Source organism: Lissotriton vulgaris, chromosome 3_1 (assembly GCF_964263255.1).
Source record: "Lissotriton vulgaris chromosome 3_1, aLisVul1.2, whole genome shotgun sequence".
Classification (NCBI taxonomy): domain Eukaryota; kingdom Metazoa; phylum Chordata; class Amphibia; order Caudata; family Salamandridae; genus Lissotriton; species Lissotriton vulgaris.
Genome location: NC_141689.1, coordinates 800,164,999 through 800,185,647, shown reverse-complemented (window position 1 = coordinate 800,185,647; position 20,649 = coordinate 800,164,999). Strand labels below are relative to the sequence as shown.

General features: G+C 46.4%; 1 protein-coding gene across 1 annotated transcript in view; it reads right to left on the bottom strand.

Annotated features, from left to right (window-relative positions):
- SLC12A2 (solute carrier family 12 member 2) overlaps positions 1 to 20,649 on the bottom strand; it is a 394,678-nt gene that overhangs the window by 78,815 nt on the left and 295,214 nt on the right. The gene's annotated exons all lie outside the window — the stretch shown is intronic.

The window sequence follows — 20,649 nt, the reverse complement described above, 5'->3', positions numbered from 1 at the left end:
ATGCCCATAAGGTATTTTGTATGTAGTTAAGAGGTCACTATCTCCGCTTGTATATCACCAAGTCAGTATTATTAAAAAATATAGAATAATTAATGTGAGGTCAATATCTCTGCTGGTATACCACCAGGTCGGTATTAATAAGAAAAAAATTAATGTGCCGGGAGTAAATACGTGGTTTATTGGAAAGATCTTGGTGACACATTATTCCATGTTTATCACTTCCACGCATGGCTCGCAATCCATTAACGCAACTACAGTTAAAAGGAGTTCATATTTCCTGGCACAGAATTCTATGGACATTTAACTTATGGCACCCCTTGTCCTTTGATACCATTGGCACTTTTCTGATAGTCTTCATCTCTGCCTAGATTCTGAAAGCCGTGCACTAAGGACCAATAAGTGCTTCAATCTTTTACTATCGGTCAATATTTCAGATAGGCAGATAAAGTGTTTTCTTTTTCCACATTATTAAAGATGAGCATGTTAATGCTTGGTGGAGTCCAAAGAGGCATTTTCCCACTGGGACAGTATTTTAAGATGTGTTCTCCAAAATAATATTTCTCGATGCATATTATTCCACTTTCATAATTTGAGCCATTTGTTTTGAGTTGCACGTTCTTCATACCGGTGTACTGCGTGGAATTCTGCTGTATGATGTTCATTAGGCTTGCTCTAAAACGGAGAATATTTGCTTTTTTTAATACAATTAAATCACTAAGAAATTCTTTGGAAGACCTCACCCTAAAATTAAAGTCCGACTAATGCCATAATATTTAACCTAAACCTTATCAGCAGTGACTGAAATCATACTGTCCACTCTAGTGCTTGCATCTTTCAGTTGGACTGTTAGCAGGACCAAATAATGCCACTGAACTATATAAATGAAGTCACATCGTGTATGGCAATATTCTTCTCTCATTAAGAGGCAAAGCCATACATCAGCCATCTTCTGAAGTACTCATATCTGAACAGCCTCAGCGGGCAGCAGCTTTCAGCTGATAAGCACAATAAAAACTGACAACCCACATTTTAGAACACTAATCGGTATCTCGCACTTCTAACTTTCAACGAGTACCCAAATTCCCTTCCCTCTCTAGTGTTATGGAATCTCACTTTTAAGCTGGTTAGCGTTCGGATGAGTGTAAGAGGCAGACACTAACAATGAGGTTTGGGTCGGACGTTATACAAATTTTAAAGCTAGAACTAGTGATCCTCTATATGAAAGAGTAAGCAAAAATGAACTGCAAAAAAACGTTTTGTGCAACCATGTATTTTCAGTTTCTAAAACGATTCAATCCAAAGAGGTAAAGTCTTGTGGAACAGTTCTTACAACATGCTGGCAGCTATTACAATTCAACCATTATGGCTTTCAGAGGATGTCGTAAGAACACCAGGGACAGGTTTCTTCAGTAAATAATGAAAGACTTCTTTGGATGCCAAACTTCCACAGGTATTTCTGCATTGCAGTAAACAAGTACCAAGAATTGCCATCAGTAGTGCCAAGATAAAGTAAACCACCGTTTCAAAATGAGCAACAGCGGTCTTGAACAGTACTATTTTTGAGCCAAATGCTAAAGCAATACATGTTTTCCATGGACATCGTCCTCAACTTGAAGGTTATGTATTAAAATACACTCTTGTCCCTTCACAATACAACTACCGCAAATTTTACATAGAAGAATGCTGGAAGTACCCAGTCATGCTTGACTGACCATGCTATACTATCAAGCGATTAATCACCGGGCACAATAGCAGACTCTAGCAAACTCAGCCCTCCATGACTTGTGCCGATTTCAACCACTGGAGCACCAACGTGTTTTGATAATTTCTTAACCCCTTCCAGGCTATTGACGGAACGGTTCAGTCACGGCTCGCGGGTGAGCTGTGCTCATGACGGAACAGTTCCGTCACGGCCCGGCCGCCGCGCATGCGCTGATTTCGCGCCTGCGCGGCGCGTTTAATTGAGCGGGCAGGGCCGTGACGGAACCGTTCCGTCATGAGCAATGCTCACCCGCGAGCCGTAACAGAACGGTTCTGTCACCCACGGAGCTCACCCGCGCCCCCCCCCCCCCCGCGACCGTTATCGTTGCAGTGGAATAGCCGCCGCAGCGAAAGAGTTAAGAGAACAACTGCCATGTAGGAAAACAGCATTATGGGAGTAGACTATTCCACTTAGTCACATCCTGATCAATCCTTTCATTGTATGTCGACCATCTGGAAGTGCTTCCAAAGTAAGGAATATGCTACTTACCAGTATGCATCTGTTCTTGGCATGTAGGGCTGCTGACATTCATATCTTTGCATAGATCGCCGCCTAGTGTTTGGTCCGGATGATTGCACTTTGTTGTCTTGGAAGAGTCTTCGAAGTATCACGAGATAGGTGACTCCTCCCCTGGACTACAGTGCGCATGGGCATCTTCTCCATCCTCAGATTGTTTTTCGCCATTGTGGCAGAGATGGAGATTGTAAAGAAAGAGATGGCCATGCCAAAGATAATGCTGCAGCTGCGGAAGGCACCGGGGAGGAGGGCGGGCGATATGAAGGTCAGCAGCCCTACATGCCAAGAACAGATGCATACTGGCAAGTAGCATATTCCGTTCGAGGCATGTGGGCTGCTGAATTCATATCTGTGCATAGACTGTATAGCAGTATCTCCTCTAGCAGTGGCTACCTGTGCCAGCTGTAGCAGTTTGAAAAAGAGTTGAGGACAGCCTGGCCTACAGCAGCTTGCTGCTTTGCTTGCAAGTCTACACAGTAGTGTTTTGTGAAAGTGTGTATGCTGGTCCATGTGGCTGCCTTACATATTTCTTCATGAGGAATATTCCCTAGGACAGCCATGGATGCCCCAATTTTTCTTGTAGAGTGTGTTCTTGGGGGGGATGGTTAAAGTGCGTTTGGCTTTTTGATAGCATATTTGAATGCATTTAACTATCCATCTGGCTATTCCCGACTTTGATATTGGGTTTCCTTTATGTTGTGGTGCAAAATCAACAAATAGTTGCTTTGTTTTCCTAAATGATTTTGTTCTGTCCACATAGTAAAGCAGAGCTCTTTTTACATCTAATGTGTGTAGGGCTCTCTCGGCTACTGACTGGATTTTGGAAGAACACTGGCAGTTCTATAGATTGATTAATATGGAAATTTGATACTACTTTTGGCATGAATTTAGGGCTTGTTCTAAGAACTATCCTGTTAGCATGTACTTGCATGAAATGTTCTTGAATTGTTAATGCTTGTAATAGCTAACTTGTCGGAGTGAGGTAATGGCAATCAAGAAAGCCACCTTCCACGTTAAGAATTGCAGTTCGCATGAATGTAGAGGTTCAAAAGGAAGTCCCATTAGCCTGGTAAGCACTATATTAAGATTCCAGACTGGGGAAGGAGGGTGTCTTGGAGGGAACACCCTTTTAAGACCTTCCATAAAGGCCTTGATTGCTGGTACTCTAAACAGTGAAAGGTGTTGCCTGTTTTGAAGGTATGCTGCTATAGCAGCTAGGTATAGTCTTATTGAAGAGTATGCTAAGTTGCATCTCTGAAGATGCAGTAGGTAACAATGTTTTGTATGGAAGCATCTAATGGGTTGATTTGGTTATTGTTGCAGTAAATAACAAATCTTTTCCATTTTGCTGCATAGCATGCTCTAGCAGTTGGTCGTCTTGCCTCCTTGATAATGTTCATGCAATCAGGAGGTAAGTTAAGGTATCCGAACTCTAGGACTTCAGGAGCCAGATCGCTAAGTTCATCTGATTGGGATCTGGGTGACCGATTTCTCCATGGTTCTGAGTTACAAGATGGGCTGCGAGGCACAGCTTTTGATGAGGAACTACTCAAAGCTCCAGGAACGTTGTGTACCATGGTTGTCTCGCCCATGTGGGAGCAACTAGGACTAGCGTGACTGTTGCTGCAGTTTGGGCGCCACCAGCGGAATCAGTGGTGCTGGGGGAAAAGCATACGCAAATCTGCCTGACCAGTTCATCCATATCGCATTGCCCTGTGACAACGGATGTGGGACCCTGGTGGTAAAGTACTGGCATTTCGAGCTTTCTTTTGTGGCAAACAGGTCTATTTTTGGGTGACCCCACTTTTGGAAGAATGGCTCGAGAACTCTGGGGTGAAACTCCCATCCGTGCAGTAGTTGGCTGTGCCTGCTGAGCAGGTCTGCCATCTGATTGTCTTTCCCTGGAAGGTGTTCTGCTAGGAGAAAAATTTCTTTTGGAATTGCCCACTTCCATATGCTCTGTGCTAAGTATGACAGCTGTGGAGAGTGTTCCTCCCTGTTTCTGGATATAGTACATTGCAGTCATGTTATCCGTCCGGATCAACACGGTCTTGATGCACAAGTATTTCTGGAATGCTTTTAAGGCTAGGAATATCGCCAGCAACTCTAGTTGGTTGATTTGAAGTTTCTTTTGTTTGTTTGTCCAGAGCCCTGGTACAGTGTAGTGAAGGAGGTGGGCTCCCCAGCCTGTCAGTGATGTGTCCGCTGTTAGTACTAGTTGTGGAACCGGCTCTTGGAACAGTCGCCCCTTGGAAAGGTTTTGTGGGTTACACCATTTCAGAGAATAATGAGCGAGACTGTCCACCAACACTAGGTCTTTCAGTTGTCCTTGAGCCTGGTTCCATTGCCGTGCTATGCATTCTTGCAATGGGCGCATTTGAAGTCTGGCATGGGGGACTATGAATATGCAGGATGCCATCATGCATATGAGTTGCATGAATACTCGAGCTGGCAGAGAGTGTTGTGGCAGAAATTTTTAATTGAGCACCTGCATGCCGGCGATCCTCGCTGAGTTTGGGTATGCCTTTGCCACTGAGGTATCTATAGTGGCTCCCAGATCTTGTGTGTCGGACGGCTGCAGATGCGATTTTGGGTAGTTTATTGTGAAACCTACAACAGGTACTGGGCACACGTATGGTTAACAATTCTGATCATACAGTAGTTAGAGACAAATACGATTGACACCGGTAGTCTGGTAGAGCCAGTATGTGATGCTTTATATAGTTCTTTTTTTTCCTGATTTTACAAACGCCAGCCGACACGTATTTCATCAACAGGGTAAAACCTGTGACTCATTAGGGCTGCAAGCGGCGAGGTACGAGATGTGGTATCGGTGTTCGTAACCAGGTGGAGGTATGAAGTAATGAAAATTATTATGGAAACGAAAAGGTCCAAGCGCGTGGCAGTCGGGTATGACTGACGGAAGGTACCCTGGGGGGATGGGTTACTGCCGAGCTCTGATGCCGGGTGGGTACAAGGTGGGTACAATACTGCCACAGTATTGGCTGGCTTATTGAGAAACGTAGGCTGTGCAGCAGCTGAAGGGTTTGGGACATGTCTTTTGCACACTGTTGGTACGATTTCGCTTGAATTAGCCAATCGTCCAAATACGGGAACACGTGGATGTGTTGCCTCCGGAGGTGTGCTGCTACTGTCGCTAAGCATTTTGTAAACACTCTCGGAGCTGTGGTTACCCCGAAGGGTAAGACCTTGAATTGGTAGTGTTGGCCTTCTATTGTGAACCGGAGATATTTTCTGTGAGCTGGATGGATGGATATGTGAAAATACACATCCTTGAGGTCCAATGTTGCTAGGAAGTCTCCTTGCTGCAGCAACGGGAGCACTTGCTGTGGTGTGATCATATGGAAGTGCTCTGACAGTATATATTGATTTAGAGGTCTGAGGTCCAATATTGGTCTGAGGCAACCGTCCTTCTTGGGAATAAGGAAGTATAGGGAGTATACTCCTGTCCCTTGATGTTGGAAAGGGACTGGCTCTATGGCCCCCTTTTCCAGCATGCATTTCACCTCTTGTTGTAGCAGGGTGATGTGTTCTTTGGACATAGGACGGTGCCTGGGTGGTAGGTTTGGTGGGGTAGAAGTGAGTTCCAGGCAATAACCATACTGGATACATTTGTCTGAACCACTTGTCTGTGGTAATTGCATTCCAGACATGTAGGAATTGTTGGAGTCTGCCTCCGACAGGTGTTAGGTGGGCTGGAGGTAGGGTGATGAAGTCACGGTTTTGTGGCAGTGGAGGCTCTGGTGTTCTTGCCTCCACGTCCTCTTCCCTTATTATGGTTTCCTCTATAACCTCCTCTGTTGGAGTTTTTTGTAAAGGAACTTTGTGTGTTGCCTTTGTATGATGATGACGTCTGGGAAGTATTGCCTCGTGTAGCTCCCTTGTATGAGGAGCGTTGAAAGGAACTTCTATGTTGCTGAAACTGTAATGCTCCCATTGACTTTGCCGTTTGTGTCTTTTTTCATTTTGTTTAAAATGATGTCGACAGCAGGGCCAAAGAGGAAGTCTTGTTTACTGGCTGATATAAGAATAGTGGACTGCACTTCGTTCTTAAAGCCCGAAATACGCAGCCATGCATGTCGCCTTAGTAGAACACTGGTGTTAATAGACCAGGCTGCGGTGTCTGCTGCATCAAGTGCACATTTGATGGAGGCGTTTATGATGAACTTTCCCTCCTGTATGAGGTCATCAGCTTGGGCTTTAAAAGGCTCAGGTAGGTGTTGCATTAAGCTTTCAAGCTGGTCATAGTGCCCCCTGTCGTAACGAGCTAGCAGAGCTTGTGTGTTGGCTATCCTCCATGAATTGGAGGCCTGTGCTGCTACCCTTTTACCTGAGGCTTCCAATATCTTTGAGTCCTTATCAGGGGGAGGTGCTTCCCCCGTTGTCTGTGAATTGGCCCTTTTGCGTGCATTGGCTACCACTAGAGAGTCTAATGGTAACTGCCCTCTGATGTCGGTAGGGTCTGCCCTATACTTTTTTCAATCCTGGGATTGATTACCCGTGCCCTGGCTGTATCTTTAAAAATGTCAGGTGCGTGTTTTAGCACTCCCTTCAGCATGGGAAGTGTTCCGACGCTCTTCTCTGATGTTGGGAAGGTGTCAAATAAGAAGTCTTCTTCGACAGGGTCATTGTGCATATCTACATTGTGGTATAGTGCTGCCCTGTCTATTAATTGGTTGCAGACAATGGTGTCATCAGTGGGTGAAGGCTTAGTTGGATAGGAGGAGACATCAGGGATGGGATGGGTGTTATAAGGGTCAGTTGGCTCCTCCGAAGGTACATTTTGTGGTTCAGGGTCCTGTGGATATTCATAATCAGCCTGAGGATCCTCCCAAGTGTTCCCCTCATCATACCCATGTTGAGAAGGAGTGTAAGGAGCAAAATGAGTAGTAGGCATAATAGGATAGAAGGGAATGAAGGGTCTAGATGGAGCCTTCGGTAACGGGGTAATTAGTGTCTGGGGCAGTGTACTCACGATTTGCCCCGGTGGGATCTCGTTATTGGAGTCCGAGTAGTCCTCGACGGTGACGATCTCTAGGTCCAGGTCTTGAGCTTCTGGAAGTTCCTGGTCATCATCGAAGATATTGTCCGGTTCCGGTGCCTGTTGCTGCATCTCTTGCCCAGCGGCCCGTCGATTCCGTATGGTTTTCTTCAATCGAAACTGGGCACAGGCCGGGCAGGTTTCTTCCTTATGGTCTGGAGAAAGGCACTTGTTGCATACTGAATGCTTGTCAGTATGCGGGAACTTGGAAGTGGCATTGTGGGGGCTCCTTTCCATCGACAGCAGGCCCACGTGACGTCGAAAAGGCCCAAAGACCCGCGTCGACGACCGATTCGAGATGGAAAGCTTTATTGAGTCAAAAGGTACCGAGTGAGAACAATACCGTCGAAGTCGAAGGCCTTTTGGCCTTTATAACATTTTAATTTTGATTCCGAAGTTGGTGTAGGAATAACATCCGAACCCAATGGCGGAAAAAAACTGAGACTTGAGAAGATGCCCATGCGCACTGTAGTCCAGGGGAGGAGTCACCTATCTCGTGATACTTCGAAGACTCTTCCAAGACAACAAAGTGCAATCATCCGGACCCAACACTAGGCGCGATCTATGCACAGATATGAATTCAGCAGTCCACATGCCTCGAACACCCTTTTAAAATAACTAAAATGTGGCCACCTTTATGTGCACATATATGGACCAGTCCTCTTTGATTATTTTTTTTTACCCTTATAAAACCATTTAAAGATGGCTCCTCTTGCATACCCATGCAGACGCATATGCTGGCAACTTTGTATTGGGTTCAATTAAGTAAAAAGTATTAAAAGGTAGGTGCTCTTGCAGATCAATGCATGCATATGCATGGGCAGTCATATGAGATGCTTTTGTAACACAACAAAAAAAGTAAAAGCTAAATTATGTGGGCGGCTGTCGAGACAAGTAGCAGTGTGAAGAGAGCTGCAGGCCCTAACCAATGTAAATGTAAGAGCACATTTAAAAAACATAAAACAACCCTAACGTCAGGCCTAAAACTGGAGAATACAGATAGTGCAAGTCATGCACATCTGCCGATTTTTTTTACACACTAAATATAGAAAAACAGCTACAGAAAGGTTTGATCTTACAGAAAAAGATAAAGGCTTCCTGCATTAAAATGTAGTTTGAAGTGCACAATTTCAAATATAAGTATGAGAAAAATTTAACTTAAAGGGAAGTAATACCAAGAATAACAAGCTACTTACCTTTGGTAACGCTTTTTCTGGTGGACACAGTATCTGCCTGTGGATTCCTCACCTGGTGAATATCCCCCTGCGTCAGCAACATTCGGAAATTCTATTGTAGCTTCGCGCCGACGTCACAGAAGCACGGCATCGCGCGCGGCTCCGCTGACATCACAGACTCCATAATAGGCCCACGTCAGCGTGATGATAACAGTTCCGCCCTTTTTTCCTTGCCTTCGAGGCACACTGACGGATCAACAGTAGATATACACAAAATGATCCCAGTACCAAATAATCAAAATAACACACAGTGTGTAGTCAGTGCAGGAAAGTAAAAACATCAACACATTTCCTTTGACAATAAAATATTAACAATACAGTAAATCAGGCATAGAAGAGTGGACAACGGGGAGGCGGGTGGGTCAGTGAGGAATCCACAGGCAGATACTGTATCCACCAGAAAAAGCGTTACCGAAGGTAAGTAACTTGTTCTTCTGAGGTTTTCATCTGCCAGTGGATTCCTCACCTAGTGAATAGAGTCCCACAGCAGTCCCCACTCCCAGAGGAGGGTGTCCTCTCTCCTATACCAGAAAATCCTGGAGGAGAGAACATGCAAAGTAGCCGTCCCTCCTCACTTCGGAATCTAAGCAGTTATGCTTCAGGCAAAGTGTGGAGGGAGGCCCAAGTTGCCGCTCTACAAATGTCCTCTACAGGCACACCCCTAGACAAAGCAGATGTAGCAGACCTTGCTCTAGTAGAATGAGCTCTTAAACCTTCAGGAAGTTCCTTACCCGCCAGAGAGTAGCATATCTTGATGCTCAAGACAATCCATCTGTACAGTGTGCGCTTGTGCACCGCCTTACCTCTTCTGGCTCCAACAAAACCAACAAAGAGCTGGTCATCCACTCTGAACTCTGGTTCGGTCCAGGTAGAAGCTCACCGCCCTCATCAGGTCCAAGCGGTGAAGCCGCTCCTCCTCCTTGGAAGGGTGAGGGTGGAGGATAGAAGGTAGGGAGGGTAATACTGTCCTAGAGGAAAGGGAGTTACCACCTTAGGCAGAAAAGTAGCCCTGGTCCTGAGTACCATTCGTTGGGCATGAATGGTCAAGAATGGGGGCCTTGAACTAAGAGCTTGAAGCTCACTTACCCTCCTTGCCGAGGTAATTGCAACAAGGGAGACCGTTTTAAAAGACAACAGTCTCAAGGGACACTTGTGCAAAGGTTCAAAAGGTGAACCCATTAAGAAAATAAGTACAAGGTTCAAGTCCCGTTGAGCACAATAAAGGGAGTAGGAAGAAATTTATTTGTAACGCCCTCTAGAAACCTTAAAACAATAGGAGATTTAAATAAAGACGGCTGATCCGGCAGACAGAGAAATGCCTACAAGGGAGAAAGATAACCTTTCACTGTAGCTACAGCAAACCCTTGCTGAGCCAAAGAAAGCGCAAACTGAAGAATGTCAGACAATCGAGCCTTTAAAGGGTCAATGGAGTTCTCCCCACAACAAGAGACAAATTTGGATCACCTGTAAAAGAGTAGATAAACTTGGTGGAATGACGCCTGGCAGAGTGTGCTAAAGAACGGTGATGGATTAAACCCAGATCTGTTGACTGGGTGTGAGTGTTTGATTGGTTCAGATGCGCCGTCCATCACCACCCCCTTTTGTACCGCTTTGTTCGCCATAAGTTGGCAGGGTATGCACAGACGTGAGTCCCTTGCTCACTTTGCCACTGGATTCAAGCAAGCCTGGCTGAAGACTGCTGTAATGCCAGAAACCGGTCCTAGGACGCTTGTTTCCGGTCCAGGGAAGGCATGGCTTGGCAGTTCGGACTGGACTGTTCCCAGGAGGCACAGGGTCAGACTGATTTGCACATGGCCATGTCTGAACTGGGGTGGCAGAGTGGGCTAAAGAACGGTGATGGATTAAACCCATATCTGTTGACCGAGTGTGAGCGTTTGATTGGTTCAGATGCTCCGTCCATCACCACCCCCTTTTGTACCGCTTGGCTGATAAGATGACATCCACCACATCATGTGGGACAGAAAAAGAATTCAGGTTGCCCCGTTCAATCTCCAGGCATGAAGGTGTAAGGTCTGGAGGTGGGGGTGTAGAACCCACCCCTCCATCTGACAGCGGAGATCTGCCCTGAAAGGGAGACGGAGCGGCGGGCACGAGGAGAGGTGGAGAAGATCTGTGTACCACACCCTTCTTGGCCAATCCGGGGCGATCAATATGAATTGGGCCCGGTCTTGACGTATCTTCCTCAGAACCTGAGGCATCAAGGGTATGGGAGGAAACGTGTAAAGGAGTTTTGAGTCCCAACTTAACTGAAACGCGTCCCCCAAAGCTCCCTGCATCGGATACTGGAGACTGCAGATTGACGGGCAGTGAGCATTCTCGTGAGTGGCAAACAGGTCCACCCGAGGAGTCCCCCACGTCCGAAAGACGTGACGAACCACCTCCGGATGAAGCCTCCACTCATGATCAGCTGGGAACTGCAGACTGAGACGGTCTGCACGCACGTTCAGAACCCCGGCCAGATTTGCCATCAGACAAATCTGATGGTCCTGAACACAGGACCAAAGTCGTAGAGCCTCTCTGCAAAGACAATGCAACCCCACTCCTCCCTGCTTGTTGACATACCACATCGCGGACGTGTTGTCCGTCAAGACCTGAACTGACTGACCGCGAAGGGAAGGAAGGAAGGCCTTGGGCGCCATACGTATCGCCCACAATTCCAGAAGGTTGATGTGAAGCAACCTTTCCTCTGGAGACCAAAGACCCTTGACTTCCAGATCCCCAAGATGAGCACCCCACCCTAGAGTGGATGCATCCGTTATCACTGTGGCCACCGATGGAGGCAGATGAAAGGGCTTTCCTTGAGACAGATTGACTTCCACGCCCGACCAAGTCGGGTCCGCCGCAGCTTCTCTGGAGATCCTTACAGACTCCCTGAGATCTCCGTTGTGTTGATACCACTGCAGAGGCACCACTGGAGTGCCCTCATTTGCCAGCGTGCATGGTTGACCAACAGAATGCAGGAAGCCATCAGACCGAGCAGACGTAGGACCTTCAGGACTGGAACGACCGCTCCATTGTAAAATAAAGAAATCATTTCCTTATGTCGCGAATCCTTTGAGGAGGGGGGAATGTCCGACACAGTTGTATCCAGTACAGCACCTATGAACAGGATGCGCTGGGAGGGCACAAGGTGAGATTTGGGCACATTTATCTTAAAGCCTAACTTGTACAACAATGGAGTTGTGCATTGCAGATGATGGGAGCACTTTCTCTGGAGATTCTGCTTTGATCAGCCAATCGTCCAGATAAGGGAATACTGGAATCCCAGACCTTCTGAGATGGGCCGCCACCACTGCCATCACCTTGGTGAAGCCTCGAGGCGTAAGTCCAAACAGAAGGACCGCAAACTGGTAACGTTGCGAACCCACCGTGAAACTGAGATACTTCCTGTGCGACTTCAGGATGGGGATATTTAAATAAGCATCCTGCAAGTCTATCAACACCATCCAATCCTCTTCCAGCAGCGCCTGAAGAATCTGCGCAAGGGTGAGCATCTTGAACTTCTCCTGTTTCAGAAACAAGTTCAAGATCCTGAGGTCGAAGATTGGACGAAGTCTGCCATCCTTCTTGGTAACCAGGAAATACCGGGAGTAGCATCCCTGACCCCTTTCCTGCTCCGGAACCACCTGTATTGCGCCTTCTCAGTAACGCCAGGACTCCCTCCCGCAGGAGAAGCAGGTGGTCCTCCAGAGCAAACATCTTGACAAGGAGGGTAATTAGGAGGGAATTCACGAAAGGGAAGAGCATACCCATTCTCCACAAGATGTGACCGATTACCAATCCCGCAGAAAATAGGTATACCGACCCCCCACAGGACCCGCATGATCCAGAATGGCGGATCTAGGGCTGCTTTGCTGATGTTGGAGGGGGTGGGTAGAGGAAGAAGAGGAGGAGGAGGAGGAGGAGGAGGAGGAGGAAGCTTGACGTCCGAGGACGAGCTCTTGGTCTGCCCCTGTAAGATTTATACAGCAGATTTTGCTGTTGCAGCTGCTTGTAGGCACGAAAGGAGGACCTTCCAAATCCCCTAAACCTTTTGCCTACAGTTCCCCTAGATTGCAGACCCAAGGATCTGGCCGTAGCTCTGCTGTCCTTGAATATCTCCAACGCAGCATCAGCCTTTTTTCCAAAAATTCCCGAACCATCAAAGGGTAAATCCATTAAGGTAGCCGGGACATCTGCTGAGAATTCGAAGACTTCGACCAAGCCGCTCTTCTGGTGGCAAGTAAAGATCCTATCACTGTCGCCACAGAGTCAGCAGTGTCTAACCCACTCTGGATGACCTACCGAGCAGCAGCCTGAGGGTCCACCAGCACCTCATTAAAAAATGTTCTATCTTCCTCTGGAATCTTAGGAGCCAGCTGTTGGACAGAATCCATCAAAGCATGGATATAGCGTCCCAAGAGACATGTAGCATTTGTCGATTTGAGAGCCATACTCGCCGATTAAGACTTTCTTCTCCGCTTGGTCCTGCTTTTTAGATTCCTTGTCCCCAGGCACCTGAGGAAAAAGCACCTGCGGATTTTTTGGAGCAGGCAGCCTGTACAACCAAGCTCTCTGGCAAAGGGTGCGCAGATAAAAAGTCTGGGTCACCAGGAGCCACCCTGTGTCTTCTCACAACAGCTTTTGAAACAGCAGGAGCTGTTAGAGGTCTATTCCACACTTCTAAGATTAGCTCCGTTAAAGCATCATTGACAGGAAGCATGGGCTCTACAACAGAGTATGGCAAATGGAGGACTTCTGTCAAAATGTTCGACTTGAACTCTGCAGTTGGAAGAGTTAAGTTTAATAGATCCGCCGCCTTAGTATGGTGTCACATCCTTAGAAGGGGCATCAGAGACAGAGGCTAAATCCCAAACAGGAGACATCTCCAGTCCACCAGCCTCCCTTAAATCGTCAAAGAAATCCTCAGACTCCTGCAGCTCACCCTCTTCCATTCGGCTTCCCAGTACCTTTGCTCCAAGAGTCGCTGGGCTTCACGCCTCAACCTCTCCTTCGGGAACAGCGTCCGCGGAACCGACTCAGACGGAGCCGGAGTCGAGCTCGAAGCCGGAGAACCTGGTCGCTGTTAGAGGTCGGACCGGAACCGGAGCTGGTGACTAGGGCATCGGCGTCGCCGAGAAATGCCAAGGCGGCGTCGGAGCCGGCATAAAAGGCGCCGGAGCATACGTCTGGGGTACCAGATTAAAAGCCATCGGACCCATGGGACCAGCCGGTGCTCCAGAGGGGTACATGGCTCTAGAATAGACTCCATACATCACGTTTAAAAACTGTGTAGGGTCTTGACCTGGGGCCGGAAAGGGAGGGTATGAACCCACAGGCTGCTCTTGAGGAACTGGAGTTCTCGACCTCTACCTCGGGTTTGTGCACCGGGGTAGTCAAACCCTCTGGCAACGGAGCCTCTTCTTCCTCTCGAGTCGGTGATTGAGCAGGAACCAGAGAGAGATTTGACACCGGAGCCAGTGAATGCTCCGGCAACTCCATAGGCGAAGCCTCACCTTCCGGTTCCTGAACTTCTGGAGATGGAGAAACATCTTTACAATGTCTTCTCATAGGCGACTTCGGTCTTGAATCCGAATCATTCCCAGAATGAGGTCGTGATCCATGCTTCCTTTTCTTGTGCTTCTTTTTAGTCAACCTGGAAGCATGCCCCAATGTCTACCTCGAGTGCTACTTCGAACGAGTCCTAGACCTCGAGCTCTTCCTGTCCTTGCTTTTCATCTTGGCAACCAGGAGCTTCGCCTCTCTCTCACGAAGGGCCTTGGGATTCATCTTCTAACAGGGTGGACACCCCTGGACATCATGGTCCGAGCTCAGGCACCAAACGCAGTCCTCATGCGGATCTGTGATCGACATCTTACCGCATTCACCACACGGCTTGAATCCGGTCTTTTTTTATGACATGTCGCCTGCAAAGAGCGATACAAGAAACACAAAAACCAACAGTAACAAAGTTACTATCAAAGCTACAGAGGATCCCTCGAAAACCGTTGGCGTCGACGCTGCGGAAAAAAAGGGAACTGATTTCATCACGCCGACGTGGGCTATTATGGAGTCGGTGACGTCAGCGGAGCCGCGTGCAATGCCGTGCTTCTGTGACGTCGTCCAAGTCGGCACGAAGCTACAAAAGAATTTCCGAATGTTGCTGACACAGGGGGATATTCACAAGGTGAAGAATCCACTGGCAGATGTATCCATCAGAAAAATAAGTTATTTAAAACCCTGCACATGATAGGACTTGGCAAACTGAGGTAACATGAAGCATTTCTTCCAGCATGCATTTTACAAGGTGAGAAATTAAAAGCTGCTCTCAACCTCCGCAGAGGGGCATTGGAGGTTCACTTGAGAAACTCTGGATGAATCTTTCATTTAAGATTGTTCTAGCTAAGGTTGTACATACAAAAAAAACTTTTAATAGCTGTAATTAAGTATTGTAAATCCACAGCACTACTCTATTTGAATTCCCTAGCCTTGAAACATTTGCGACAAAAAAGAATGAGGACGCTGCTGTTGAAGTAATTGGCTACACTAGAGAAACTAGCGGCCCTAGTATCATATAATGGTGAAACCCTGAAAATAAAAAAAAGAAGTGTTAAGTTTTCTGGGTAACAGCAGGCAAGAGAATGAAGCCTTTCATTCTAGGAGGGGACTTTCCAGCAACCACTTGGGAAAACATGCACACTGTTATGTTAAGACTTTATGTAGCGCGTGACTCACCCGGGGGCATCTCAGCGCTTACCAAAGGGGATTCTGAACCAAAAAAGATAACAGGGGCCCTATTTACAGCGGCTTCAAAACAGCCAGGTTTAATTGTTTTCTAAAGGACAAATTGGTGCTGGATTTTCGCAGACCCATTGGTAGTGAATTCCAGTATTTGGGGGCTATAAACGAAAACGCTCTGCCTCCTGTGCGGGTTAGCCGAATGCAGGGGATCTTCAGGAGGGCTAAGGCATTTGATCTTAAATTGCGTTAGTTTAAATGTTTGAAGAGTTTGTTTTGAAGGTAAGATGGTCCCTCCCCTCTAAGAGCTTTAAAGGAAAGGCAACATATCTTAAACAGGGAACGTTTTTTCATCGGCAGCCAGTGTAGTTGTCCGAGCAAGGGAAGGGATGGGGTTCCAGGGGGACAGTTTAAGACCATTCTGGCAGCGGTAATTTGTATCACCTGCAATTTTGCTAGAGTGGTAACCCCTACTTCACCCAACAAGGCGTTTCCATAATCTAACCTGCTCACCACCATTGCCTGTACTACGGTTCTGCGGTGTTCCAACAGTAGGTAAGGGATGATTCTGCGTAGTAAACGCAGATTATGATAACATGATCCTGCAATGATTTTCACGTTGTCCTTCATATTAAGCTTGACATCCAGCTGAATTCCCAGGCTTTTTACTGAGGAGGATGGCTTTGGTGCCTCACCCAGTTGGGTGGGCCACCAATCTGGAGTCCAGAGATGAGCATCCTTTCCTAAGAGCATTAGCTCAGTTTTTCCAGATTTAAGCTGTAAGCACTGCTCCAATTTGCGATCGCCAGCATACCACCCGAAAAACGGTATTTCTCAATGATATTTTTGCCTAATGGGACTAGTAGCTGCGTATCATCGGCGTACGAGACTCTCTCGAAGCCGAAAGATTGTATTAACTTCGACAGGGGGGCCAGATATATATTAAAGAGGGTGGGGCTAAGACAGGAGCCCTGTGGCACCCCCTTCCCCAGCAGGTATTTGTTTTTTGAGGCAAATGGTACAAGTGTAGTGGTTTGCCATCTGTCCATTAGAACATTTCTCAGCCACTGCAGAGCTGTACCCCCAATGCCGCACTCACTTAGTCTCTCCGCTAGCCGCTGGTGAGATATCGTGTCAAAAGCTGCAGAGAGATCTAAGAGGATCAGGATAGAGGATCCTCCGGCATCGAGGGTAAGTCTCAGCGAGTCCGTAAAAGCCAACGATGCTGTCTCTGTGCTAAAACCCAGTCGAAAGCCCGACTGATGGGTCAAAAATATCGTTAGCTTCCAGATACTGACTGAGTTGGGTGTTAATTTTGGACTCCAACAGTTTCGCTAGTAGGGAAAATAGGGATATTGGTCTATAGTTACTTAGCTCCTGGGGATCTCCGGATGTTTTTTTAAAAATGGGCCGCACAGAGGCCTCTTTCCAAACACTCGGGATGAGGCCAGTAGAGATAGAGGCATTGAAGATGCGTTGGACCATGGGGGCGCAGGTTGGGGATTAAAGAGACGTGACCCTAGGTGGACATAAGTCCATTGGTGAACCGGATTTAGCAGTTTGCAATAGTTTACTTGTGTCAGCAAGTGAAATATGATTGAACTTATTGCGGGCACCTTTGGCGAGAGTGGAGGAATTCTCCAAATTAGTGTTTGTATATACGTTATTGATGTTGGTGACCGGAAAGTTAGCGTAAATTTTGGCAATTTTGTCATCGATTTTGAACTAGTCTAGCGCGTCTTCGTGCAAAAAAGTTCCTTCAGTACCTTACTATTGTTACAAATAAACAGTGCCTTCTCACTAACTAAAGAGGCATCTGCAGAGAAGAGAACATTTAAGCAAAAGAAATTCCCACGTGAAAGTTAAACATTGAAAGTCAGAAGGTAAGTAAGGCCTCTGGTTACCCTATCCCATTACCCTTCCTTGCTCGATTCACCTTGTCCCCTATGTTCTATAAATGCTTTTCTTGATACTTATGCAACTTTTAACTGATGTTAATTGCAACATTATTGTTCCTCATGTAAAGCTCTGATTCCTTCGGGTATAGCCAGCGCTATATAATAACTCATTAATTAAATATGTTCCCATTTAGTACTCTTTCTCTCTAGGTCTACTTCCCTAGCTCCTATCCCCTTTCCCCTGAATCTCTCCCCTTGCCTGCTACTCTGCCTAGCCCCCTGTCCTTTGTGCCCTTTGACTAAGCACTCACAGCTGAGGTATGGTATGGCACCCTTTGCCAAAGCACTCCCTCTCCCCTTTTTGGGGAGAGATCCAGTATGTAGACCTTGGAGTCAGACCCCTCTGAGAGAGTCCACTGTGTAAAGGGAGCCTCTCGCAACAGAGATAGGGAAGTGATACCACTTCCCCTGGGATCACAGCTTACTGGACTTTGGACGTTGCTTTGACTCGTCTACCGGTTTGTGTCCCGGTCGCCCTTTCCCTCCTCTCTCCATACAGTGTCTCACCCTCCCCTCCTCTTTCCTGCCTTTCATTATCTGTCTACTTCCCCTGCTCCTATCCCCTCCCCTGAATCTCTCCCCGTGCCCGCTTTTCCCCTTACATATGTGTGCTTATTGTTTTATCTCGACCTTACAAGCAACTATGTTGCCATGCGCTAATAACTGTGCAACCTTTGTAACGATGTAACCTGTAACTATGATCTGATACTCATGTAAAGCGCTCTGATAACTCCGGGTCTAGCCAGCGCTATATAAAACCTTTAAAATAAATCTACAGAAGTATCTACGATAACACGCAGTCTAGACATGGTGTATGTTTTGGCCAGCAAAATAATTATTTTATATCAAGAGCCTAACTGTTTTAGCACACATACCTGCATGCTGAAATCCATAAGGGGACTGAGTGACTCAGACACTCACAGTACGTTGGATCTGTGGTTAGAAGGGGCTCCATGCAGCAGAGGCCGTTGTCGTGGTTAACTTGGACATCCAATGTCAACAGGCAGTAGCATGAAGGGTGCCTAGTGCAACACAGGGGGAGGAGGGAAGTGCATTGCAGCAGGGGATGATTTGAGGGGCAGCACTGATGGGGCTGCAAAGAAACAGAATAGATAAGGGCACTCCTAATAATGCACCCTAAATGGGAGAATAGTCAGTGGAAGTGAAGGACAATCAGGCCCTCATGTAGTCTGTGTCTTGACAGCAGTGTTTCTTACCTCTTCCCTCTCAACCAGAAGTAGATGCAATGCTGGGTTCAGTTCCATCTTGTAGAGAGGCTAACAGCTCCAAAACATGCGTGGTGAAGACATCTGTGTGGTAAAGGTAGTTTCCCAAGCGCTTAACCCATAATTCAGACTTAACTATTATTATGGCACACAGATTCCTAATGTCAAAACGTGAATTAGAATAAATAATTAAGAGCAAACTTGTATGCAGAAAAAAGTGGCAGCTTGTGGCTATTCAGATTAGAAACTGCATTTAAACTTTTAGGCAGGATCCAATGCCTCCCAAAGTGCAACTTTACTGCATGCATACCACTACTCTATGAACATTAGTATCTCAAAAGCTCAGTCACCCTGATAGAAGGGGAGTGGAGGAGCATCGGGTCACATGGTGCGGTTGACTGATGTTTTACCAACAATGGTAAAGAGACTGCCTGCAGGATGCATTAGAGGAATGGTCCAGTGGACAATGGAAGGAGGTGCTTTCACTATGAGGTTTTTCTAATAGGAAGAAGACCCTGTCTGAGGGGCTCAGACCTGTGTCCATGCGAAGGCTAGATTGGGAAGATACCTGGCGCAGCATGTCATCTCACTTAGTCCCTGTGAAGCAACACATGCTACTAAGTCAGATGTTCCGAACAAAAAAAACAAAAAACACTAACAGTTGATTAAAAACGACTTGAAAGAAGCACATATCATAGCTGCTGATGCATGAATGGACAGAGACCGCAGATCAAACCAGCTTTTTTTTAAGCTAGGGGCTATGTCTGCAATACTTTGTTCAAAGAAGTGTTATAGACCGATTGACATTGCCACAAATGGGAAATCGCTTAGTGAGGAAAAATCAGAGTGCTTTTACTGTCTGCCAATTAATGTCACCCTTTTTGCAACGGGGATGTCAGCATCATCCATCTCTCAGAACTCGCCGTCTTTTGGAGGGCTACAAGGAACTCAGTAACACCTTCAAACAAGGGGCATGAGTCCCACGGACTTCAATGGGTACGCTCGTTCTGAAAACCTATGTGCAGACATTGATTTTAATGGGATCAACATCCAGAACACCTGAATCATCCTCATTGGAGACTGAAAACGTTAGATAGTATACATCTTGCCTTATCTCTGTAAAGCTGAACTTTGTCTTTTAGGGATACGTTAGGTAGTATAATACAATAACAAATTACTTCAGAAACAACTTACTTTGAACTTAAAGATTTCAAAGGTGAAAAGAAAAATCGACTTTTGCAGATTCCACCCTTTTAGCTGGCCTTCATGCAATTTATTATACATCTCCGCCATGCCTCCAATACCTTTCTGAAAGCAAAGTTTTAAAGAGGACCAGGAATGACCACAATTTGCTCAAAGGAGGTGTGGAAGAAAGAGAAAAAAAAAAAAACATGTATGAAGCCCTCTGCTGTATACACACAAATCGTATGGGCTAGATAGATAATGTGAATGCCTTAAGAGAACTACTGGGGTAGAAACTTTAGTACAGTCAAGTGTGGGGCTTGTGGGTTCGGTACCATGTTGAGCTGCGTCTCAACCTATGTGTTGTACAAGGATGGGACTGAAGGTTTCATTTAAAACGATACAATTTTTCCCTGACAAAGCTCTGTCATTCCATTGGCACAAGCATGTAGGATGTCATTTTCCCCCCTTTAACGGATAGATGACGCTTGAATCGGCAAATAGGTCTTTTGTAACGTAAAAAACGAACTCTTTACAAAAAGGCCAGAGACATTGTGAGCACTGCCGCCTCCATACACGTGGACACAATCTTGTTTTCCATAATTTATGCTTTCTGTGCAGCGCTGGATAATTTAGGATTAATACAGTTTGTGTAAGAGAAATGTTTTAAATAAATGGCTAAAACAGTACATCACATTCTGCAAACACGACAATGCAGGAACTATTTATACAACTAGAGAACTGACCCTGTTTCAACTACGTTCAAATTGGCATATACGTCTAATTCAGGGGGGCTAGGAAATCAGAGAGAGGGCAATGTAGCCATCAACCCCACATACTTATTGCTGACTTACATAGGTGATGGTGCGGCTTAAAAACAGAAGAGGGATGTGGTGCAAACTTTAGCTGACAATAGCAGATTTCTGGCGTGTTTTTAGGCACTGTCTGCACATCACCAATGTCCAAGAAC